The following is a 10,805-nucleotide window of genomic DNA, read 5'->3' on the forward strand; positions in this document are numbered from 1 at the left end:
CCTGTTGAGCTGATACTCACACTAAGACACTGAAAGTACAGAAAGAACTGGGAGACTTCTCTGACACATACTTATCAACATATGGAATATTCTGGCTACTTTCAGCTCCTCCACTAGGCTGTAAATTTCTTAAAAGCAGAGACTATGTGGCCCAGCCACTGTGGCTCAGTGGTTGAGCATCTACCCATGAACCAGGAGGTCACGGTTCGATTCTGGTCAGGGCACATGCATGGGTTGGAGGCTCGATTCCCAGTAGGGAGCATGCAAGAGGCAGCTAATCAATAATATTCTCTCTCTCTCTCTCTCTCTCTCTCTCTCTCTCTCTCCCTCCCTCCCTCTCCCATCCTCTCTCCGAAATCAATAAAAACTTTTTCTTTAAACAAAGCAGGGAGCCCTATCCGGTTTGGCTCAGTGGATGGAGCGTCGGCCTGTGAATCAGAGGGTCCCAGGTTCGATTCCAGACAAGGGCATGTACCTTGGCTGCAGGCTCCTCCCCAGCCTGGGCCCTGGTCAGGGCGTGTGCATGAGGCAACCAATCGATGTGTTTCTCTCACACTGATATTCCTCTCTGTCTTTCCCTCTCTCTTCCACTCTCCCTAAAAATCAATAGAAAAATATCTTCGGGTGAGGAATACCAACAACAACAACAAAAAGCAGAGACTATGTGTTCATTCAATCATTCACACAGTCAACAAATAATACTGACCATCTACTAAGGTCTAAGCACTGATGATACAGGAGTGAATAAAACAGACAAAACTTCCTATCCTCAAAAAAAAATTAAATAAATAAAATAATAATAATAAAAAAGTTCCTATCCTCATGGATTAGCCTGCATTCTAGTGAGAGGAAACAGACAACAAGCAAATGAATACATAATACAGTGATGGCGAACCTATGACACGCGTGTCAGAGGTGACATGCGAACTCATTTTTTTGGTTGATTTTTATTTGTTAAATGGCATTTAAATATATAAAATAAATATCAAAAATGTAAGTCTTTGTTTTACTATGGTTGCAAATATCAAAAAATTTCTATATGTGACACGGCACCAGAGTTAAGTTAGGGTTTTTCAAAATGCTGACACGCCGAGCTCAAAAGGTTCGCCATCACTGACATAATATGTCTGGTGTTGATACAAGCTGCCAAGGAAAAAAGCAGGAGACACGCAATGACAAAGGACTGCTATTATTTTACATAGGCTGATCATTAAAGACCTGTCTGATAAGGTGAAAAGTAAGCAAAGACCTAAAGTGAAGGAATGATCTATGCAGGTAATGGGGGGAGGGGGGGAGAGACCGCACAGAGCCAGTGTGACTGAAAGAGAGAAACAAGTAAGAGGGAGAGGGAGAAGAGATGAGGTCAGAGCCATGGCAGGGTATCAGACCATCCAGAGCATGAGATCATGGTTAAGACTTTGGATTTATTGAGACAGAACATCACTGGAGCAGAGTGACATGATCTGACTTCCATGACTGAAGAATCACTCTAGCAGCTGTGATAGAGACGACTAGAGGAGTACAGGCAGAAGCAGGGAGACCCGTTAGGAAGAGACAGCAACAGTCCAGGAGAGAGGGAGCAATGGGTTAGGCTAGAATAACACAGTGGAGGTTCAGAGATAAGGTTATTCAGGACTTGCTGTCAGATAAGATGTGGGCATGAGAAAGGAAGAAGTGAAGGATGACTCCAAGGTTTCTAACCTTAGCAACTGATAGCATAGAGATTTCATTTACTGAAAGAGGGATAATTGTGGGAGAAGTGGGCCTCTGTTGCTTTGTTTTTTGGAAAATGGAAACAAGAATTCAGTTTGGACATTTTAAGTTTGAGATGCCTCTCAGGTATCCAGATGGAAATACTGAGTAGAGATTGCAGGATATTCAAGTCTTTGATTTCAGGAGAGAAGTCAGGGCTAAAAATCTACACTAATAAGCTGAAACCGGTTTGGCTCAGTGGATAGAGCGTCGGCCTGCGGACTGAAGGGTCCCAGGTTCGATTCTGGTCAAGGGCATGTACCTGGGTTGCGGGCACTTCCCCAGTGGGGGATGTGCAGGAGGCAGCTGATCGATGTTTCTCTCTCATCGATGTTTCTAACTCTCTATCTCTCTCTCCCTTCCTCTCTGTAAAAAATCAATAAAATATATTAAAAAAAAAATTTATAAAAAAAAAAAATCTACACTAATAAAAGACAAAGATGCTAACTGACCATACCTTCGCTATGCCCAAGCCATGCCCACCAGCCAATCAGAGCGACTATATGCAAATTAACCCAACCAAGATGGCGGCCAGCAGCCACGGAGCTGGAGCAAGCAGGAGGCTTGGTTGCCCAGGCGATGGAGGAAGCCAAGCTTCCCGCCTGCCCTGAGCCGGCTGTTGCCTCCGCTCATGGCAACAAAGTTTCAATTATAGAAGACAAATAAATCCCATATACCTGCTTCCAGCCAGCCTCCACTGGGAGCTTGGGTGGCTGGTGGCCATGGCCAGCCTGCAAACAGCCATCAGCCCCTCACCCAGGATGGCCACACCCTCATGGGGTGAGGGTCCCTGCTGGGGGGCTTGGCCAGCCTGCAAACAGCCATCAGCCCCTCACCCAGGCGGGCCAGGCACCCCAGGGGGGACCCCCACCCTGAAGGGGCTGTGGCCAGCCTGCAAACAGCCATCAGCCCCTCACCCAGGCTGGCCAGGCACTCCTATATAATAAAAGGGTAATATGCACATTGACCCTAACAGCAGAATGACTGGGAATGACTGGTCACTATGACACACACTGACCACCAGGGGGCAGATGCTCAATGCAGGAGCTGCCCCCTGGTGGGCAGTGCGCTCCCACAGGGGGAGCTCTGCTCAGCCACAAGCCAGGCTGACGGCTGCCAGTACAGCGGTGGTGGTGGGAGCCTCTCCCGCCTCCTCAGCAGTGCTAAGGATGTTCGACTGCAGCTTAGGCCTGCTCCCCGCTGGCAAGTGGACATCCCCCGAGGGTTCCCGGGTTGCCAGAGGGATGTCTGACTGCCAGCTTAGGCCCAATCCCCCCAGGGAGCTGGCCTAAGCCAGCAGGTGGTCATCCCCCGAGGGGTCCCAGACTGGGAGAGAGCATAGGCTGGGCTGAGGGACCCCTCCGAGTGCACAAATTTTTGTGCACCGGGCCTCTAGTCTATACTAATAAAAGCCTATGTGGTTGTCATGCCCTCACATCGTGATGCCCTCATGCCGTCACAATCCATCACCAGGAGGCTGCGTGCACAGTGTGCACACACAGGTGGGCAGGGCTGCGTGAGCAGCGAGATGTGCGCAGGTGGGCGGAGACTTGATGCCGCGGGTCCCGGCGACCGCTCCACCAGGTCCCAGCATCTCCATGTAGTGTGGAGGAGGCGGGTCTCAGTGGCTCTGTGTGGCACAGAGGAGGTGGGTCCCAGCAGCTCCGTGTGGCGTGGAGGCGGGTCCCGTGGCTCCAGCCTACCTCTTTGGGGCAATCCATCGAGGAGCCCAGGATGGGTGGGCGGGGCCTAACTCTTTGGGAAGATCGATCCGATTGCAGGGCTCCTACATTGTGAGAGGGCACAGGCCAGGCTGGGGACCTCCCTCCCCTGAGTGCAAGAATTTTGTGCACTGGGCTTCTAATAGATACATAAAAGTAATCAGTATAGCCCTAACCAGTTTGGCTCAGTGGGTAGAGCGTCGGCCTGCAGACTAAAGAGTCCCAGGTTCGATTCCAGCCAAGGGCATGTACCTTGGTTATGGGCACATCCCCAGTAGGGGGTGTGCAGGAGGCAGCGGATCGATGTTTCTCTCTCATCGATGTTTCTAACTCTCTATCCCTCCCCCTTCCTCTCTGTAAAAAATTAATAAAAATATATTTTTTTAAAAAGTAATCAGTATAAACAGGGCATTTAAAGATGGAATTGGAAGAGATCACCTACTGTATGGGTGTGTGTAGCGGGGGTCAAAGATTATACCCTTGTGCAGTGCAATGAAAAGAAGTCAGGAAAATGAGGAATACAGCAATAATAAGGAGGAGCAACCAGAAAGAGAGGGAAGAACTTGAGAGATGCTCTAGAACCAAGATGAACAAAGTGTTTCAAGAAGAAAAGAATTACCAGGTAACATAAGGATTGAGAATAGGCCCCTGGATTTAGTAACTGGTAGATTACCCTGAATAGTGGCTTCAGCAGAATCAGAGAAAAAGTGCCTAACTGAATGAGTTCAAGAGAAAATGAGAAGAGGAGCAGGAGACAACCAAGAACAGAAAAGTTCTGCTATGAAAGAGAAAAAAGGGATGGTAGCTAGAGGGAATCTGGGACCAAGGGAGCATTTTTAAAAAGATGTTAAATATTAAAGCCTGTTTGCCTGGGAATGACGGTGCACAGAAGGACAGGCGATGAAGCAGGAGAGATGGGCCAACTGTAGTACAGAGGTCAATAGGCAGGCAGGAAGGGAAGGCACAGTGCAGATCAGGCAGAGGGGTTGACTTTATGAGGAACCACAGACTTATTAATCTGTGTATTACCAGGATCTCACACAGAGACTAGTCAATACTAGGGCTCTCCAAAAAAGTGTGCTGAAGGAATGAATAAACAAAGGCATTCTTGAATAGGGCTCTTCCTTTTTGTATTAGGCTATGAAGAAAAATATAGACTGCTTCACACATGTAGATGCACAACACTATGTTTATTAAGAAATGAGAATCACCCAAAAGCAAGTAAGATGAGGGCAAGGTATAGAAAAGAAGAACGGACCCTGCAGTATGATTTCCGACCAGGATTCACATCTCAGAAAGAAGGTAGAATGGAAGGTAATGGAAGAAATGTTTAAGTGACTAACCAGTATTATTAGATGTAACAAGGGAAAGCACACACACATTAAAGAAAAAAAAAAGCCTCCAGGAAAGATTAAAATGAGCAGCAAAGAAAAAAGTTAAATAAATAAAAAATCTTCAAAAGAATAAAGAAATGAAGAGCCTGGCCAGTGTCGCTCAGTGGTTGTGTGTCAGCCTATGAACCAGGAGGTCACGGTTCGATTCTCGGTCAGGGCACATGCCCAGGTTGCGGGCTCCATCCCCAGTAAGGGGTGCACAGGAGGCAGCCGAACAATGATCCTCTCTCATCACTGATGTTTATATCTCTCTCTCCCTCTCCCTTCCTCTCTGAAATTAAAAAAAAGAAAAAGAAGAAGAAAAGAATATGTGTTTAAAAAAAAAAAAAATGAGGAGCAGAAATGTCCAGTCAGATGACTGGTTCAATGCACCCAGATCCCAGGTATACTACAAAAAGACTACCCACCCAGCCTGGGATCTTCTAGAAGTCCTTCGTCATGGTTACTGCCTCTGAGATTGCCATCTGTGTCTTACTACTCCCTTCTCCAGAGCCTAGGGGAACGTGTGGCCCGCAGTGAGTCCCTCCACCTGCTTCTCTGTAGCATTTTTACTGACACTCAGGCCACTAGAGGCTCTGCCCACTAAGAAGCTTCAATGTCAATCATCTTCCCATCCAACCTAGTGAGCTCAAGGATCTGAGAAAACGAGATGCAGAGCCCCTTGCCAAGAGATGCAGGGTTCCTGATGAAATAGCTCAACAAACCAAACACCCTTAAGGATACTTTTGTCCAGGGGTCCTCAAACTACGGCCCACGGGCCACATGCAAATACAAATATTGTATTTGTTCTCGTTTTGTTTTTTTACTTCAAAATAAGATATGTGCAGTGTGCATAGGAATTTGTTCATAGTTTTTTTTTAAACTATAGTCCGGCCCTCCAACGGTCTGAGGGACAGTGAACTGGCCCCCTGTTTAAAAAGTTTGAGGACCCCTGCATTTTGTCCTTTCTTTTTATTTTAATGCACAGGAAAATCTGAGATGATCCTATCAGTACTCGTTCCCCCCAACCCCCTTAAAGTAGAAACAGATCCTTTAGGACCAGTTTTAACTTTCTCAGGCACTGTGATGTCATCTGGCATATAGTCTGTATCATTGACCTGTCTAACTTGAGTATTTCACTTGCTAGATATTTCAACTGACTAAAATGCCTATGTTATACTCTCCCACTACATTCTGGGAAGGATACAGAGTACAGGCAAGCCCACCCCCAATGTCTCTCACTTCCTGCCATCACAAAAGCTCCAAAAATGGAAAGAAGTGCTTTAGGGAGGCCGAAGTTGAATAATTTGACAAAAATGAACAGTCATATTACCTAATCAAGTGCAATAAATTCTTACTTAAGAAGTCTGTCTTCTATATTGTTTGTGATAAAATATTAATTAGAAGATATGGCAGGTTAAAAATATAAATTAGCCCTGGCCTGTGTGGCTCAGTTGGCTGGGCATCGTCCTGTGCACCGAAAGGTTGCAGGTTTAATTCCCAGTCAGAGCACATGTCAGGGTTGCCAGCTCGATCCCTGGTTGGGGCGTGTACAGGAAGCAACTATCTCTCTCACACTGATGTTTCTCTCTCTCTAAAAATCAATTTAAAAAACATATCCTTGGTGAGGATTAAAACATATATTATATAAATGCATATTTATTTGCCAACCTTTGTTTGTAGGTCCAAGTTTTATCTTGACTGTGGGTGTACTGTTGAATTACAAGTTGTCTGTCTTTCATATTCCACATCCATTGTGCATGACCTATGTTTTCAATATATAAACAAAAACCTGAAAACAGTCATGAAGTGATTATGCACAGAGTCCTTCTAGACGACTCTCTCCCCATCTTTTTCAGTTTGTTTATCCATATAATTGAGCAGTAATTTCTCTTAGTGACTTGAAATTATCTAATCATTCCAAAGCATTTGAAAAGCTCACAAAACCAACCTTTAATTCAAATTTCACTGGCTTATGTCAAATTTAATTACACTAGATAATTACAATAACAAGTACCATGAACGTGAACAGATACGGAAATATACTATACAACTGTCTCCTGCCCTGGCCGGTGTGGCTTAGTGGTTGGAGTGTCAGCCCATGGACCTAAGGATCACGGGTTAATTCCAGGTTAAGGGCACATACCTGGGTCGCAGGTTCAATCCCAGGCCCTGATTGGGTGCATGTGAGAGGCAACCCATCAATGTGTTTCTCTCTCTCTCTCTCTCTCTCTCTCTCCCCCTCCTCCCTCTCACTCTCCCTCCCTTCCACACTCTCTAAAAATCACTGGAAAAAATATCCTCTGGTGAGGATTAATAACAACAACAAAAAAGCAACACACAGGGAGGCGGGGACAGGCTGGAGGGGGTCAATGGGGGAAAAAGGGGTACATATGTAATACTTTCAACAATAAAGATTAAGAACAAACCCATAGCTGATTCTTTGTAAACACAGATTAGTTGGGAGGCCACAAGGTCAAGATATATCAGACCCATAATTCACACAGTAACAGTGAGTGTTCAGTGCACCAAGCTGGTTAAAGCATAGACTGGGTAAGAAAATGTTCACTGTACATCAGATTCAAAGTATTGTAATAAAAGTTACTTGGCACGAACACCCCAAATTTAAAGATTTTAATTTATCAAAATGTCAATCACAATTAGTAAAATTTGTAAGTGGGGAAATTTTCCTGCTTTGGATTTCTTGTTTAGGTTTGAAGGAAAGGAAATTCGTTTTCATCATGTTGTTGGGTCTATCTGCTCTTCCATCTCTCCCACTAGACTCTAAGCTCCCTGCATGTCTGTGGCCTTCATAACTGTATCACAGAACCTGACACTTAACAAACTTGCTGAATATGTTCACACATCCTGAAATACTGAATCAGTATTTCAGTAGGCCTATAAATAAATTTTCTAGGGCGGATAAAACAGAACGTTAGAAGGTTTGATTCATGGTCTATTATTTGCTAATATTTTCCATCTCTTTTTCGTTACACTGTATGTATATTTCCTGATACTGGTTAATTAAATTAAATCAGGGCCCTATTTATCCTTTTTTTTCCTATTTATACTTATACTACTACTGTATTAATGCTAATAATATTCTGTAAACTAATCTTTTTATTTTTTTATTGATTGATTTGAAAGAGAGAGGAAGAGACATTCATTGTTCCACCCATTTATGCTGCATTCATTGGTTAACCCTTCTATATGCCCTGATCAGAGATGAATCTTGAAAAACCTTAGTCTATTGGAACTACACTCTAACGAACTGAGCTACCCGGCCAGGGCTAAACTATTCTATCTTGATTAAAATCATTAGTGTCCATTAAAAAATAAAAATGGCCCTAGCCGGTTTGGCTCAGTGGTTGAGCCTCAGCCTGGGGACTGAAGGGTCCCAGGTTCAATTCCTGGTCAGGGCACATACTGGGTTGCGGGCTCAATTCCCAGCAGGGGATGTGCAGGAGGCAGCTGATCAATGATTCTCTCTCATCACTGATGTTTCCATCTCTCTCTCCCTCTCCCTTCCTCTCAGAAATCAATAAAAATATATTTTAAAAATATAATAAAATAAAAATGGGTTGAATGTCCTATTGAATTGGAATTTCAAATTCCCACAATGTGGCAGCTAACACTTCCAGTTTCTAATACTTCTATTGAGAATATAAAAGTTCTCCTGGAACTAACAAATTCTTCCCATCCAACACAATTATATAACCTGAAAGTTGAGCAGAACCCTAGAGATAATTTCTTGTCTAAAATCTCTCCCAATTAAGGGATCCTATCAAAAACTACTCATATTTTTGGGGCAGGAAGGGATGTTGATCCCACATTACAGAGTGTTGCACCCATAGTAGGCTCTTAATACATGTTTGTTTAAGTGAACTGCACAAGTCTAAAATGGGCCCATTTCATTCATCTTCTTGTTCTTCCTAGGTGTTAGGTGCAACATCCACTGAATCTGTAAAGATCTGCATTAATCTTCTGCTCACTAACCAATATTCAAAAAGAAAGTCAGAAGAACAACAAAAGATTTTAAAAAAGAAAAAGAAATTCAGTAGAGGAAACTCCATGATCAGTCAAATCTATTAACATTAATACTACTAATGTCAGTAAATAACAAAACTTTAACAGAAAACAAATCTTTGTTTGCTTATGATCTATGAAGGATTTCCAATATATCCAAAATGGTCACATTTTCAATTTCTAGTATGACATTTTAAAACAAAGTCTTGCATCATTGATACAACTAAATTATATACCCTTCCACTTATCATTGGGGTGCCCATAGACTTAACCATAGTGGTGTAGTGAGATATGTTATTATGCTAATTAGTTTTCCATCCAGTTAACAGCTTGTGATCCCATATGATTTCCCATAATCCTCCTATATAATAAAACCCTAATATGCAAATTGACCAAACAGCAGCAGAACAACCAGTTGCTATGATGCTCACTGACCCGCCAGGGGGCAGACACTCAACACAGGAGCTGCTCCCTGGTGGTCAGTGCGCTCCCATAGAGGGAGTGGAGTGCTCCTCGGCCAGAAGCAGGGCTCATGGCTGCGGGCTGGCGAACACAGCAGCAGTGGCGGTCATCCCCCAAAGGGTCCCGGACTGTGAGAGGCACAGGCGGGGCTGAGGGACACCCCGCCCCCTCCACTGCCAGTGCACAAAATTCGTGCACGGGGCCTCCAGTATGATATAATAATGAAGACAATAAAGCCTTTGGAACAGTAAACACCACCAATAATTTTACTTTACTCAAGTCTGTATTCCAAAACAGTACATAATTTACAGCATGGCCCTGCTTAGGACTCCTATTATAATACATCTGTTTGGGGGATTTTTACAACACACGCTAGGACACAAACTATACATTTCCAAATCCACTTCCTTCTGTTTTGCTAAAAGGGAACACACACCATCCCTCAACAGCACAATTAGTGTCCCTCCCCATCCCCAGGCAGTAATTTAAATTCCTACTTCCCCCTAAATATCTCTGGACAGACACTTCTGCCAATCCATCGGTCTCTTTCATCACAGCTTCTTTTCACAACTAACGGGTCAAGTTCCTTTCCCCCCATTTCAACACGATGCACTGTTTTCCCCACTGCCCACTGCTGAATGCGGGACTAGAACATATTGAATGTCACTGTCCTGCATTGTTTGCAGTTTAACTGCCATTTTACCACCACGCGCATGAGAGAAACGCATCCCACCGGCATCGCATGAATTTCCAAAGCGCTTTTCTTTGTGCATTTCCGAAACACCTTCCTCTTCCTAATTCCCTTTTCACCCCAGAAACGGCTCTGAGAGGCTGAGATTTCTTTTTTAAGTACCTTATGCAAAAAGAAACTGATTCCAGGCATTTCTATTTTGCTAGCAACTGTACTCCCAAGGGCCCTGAGACAGAGCAGCGGAGGAATGTCAGGGCACAGATCTTAAACATCGCTTCTGGCCTCCCCAATCAAAATGAACATTTTTCAACTCTCCAAGATCATCTCAGCAAACACCCTTTCCTCTCAGGTGACACCAAAAGGGCTACCCGGAGCATTATAAAATAAACAACTGGCTTTGGCATGCGCCCTGAATCTACTAAGACGCCCCCCCCCCCACCCCCCATAAACCCTTCCAAACCCCCAACCTGGCAAGTAATGGGACTATTTCTCAGGCAGAAAGGGGCGGCCCGCGCCTCGTGCCCCGCGGCCTCCGCACACATGTGCCGGGCTGACAAGTGCGGAGCTGCCCCTCCCGGATCGCAAGCCGGCGGCTGACCGCCCACCACTCTCTCTCCCCGGTCACGGCCCGCTCCCCGCGCCCCGCTCTCCACTGACAGGGCCGGGCACCGCCTTCCGCCCGGCGCGCGCCGAAGGCCGGGCTCCGACCCCCTTCCCCCCGCCCACATCTCTTTCCTTCCCCTTCTTCGCCTCAGAAATCCCGTCCGAACTTCATTTGGG

This window comes from Myotis lucifugus, unplaced genomic scaffold (assembly GCF_000147115.1).
Source record: "Myotis lucifugus unplaced genomic scaffold, Myoluc2.0 scaffold_772, whole genome shotgun sequence".
Taxonomy (NCBI): Eukaryota; Metazoa; Chordata; class Mammalia; order Chiroptera; family Vespertilionidae; genus Myotis; species Myotis lucifugus.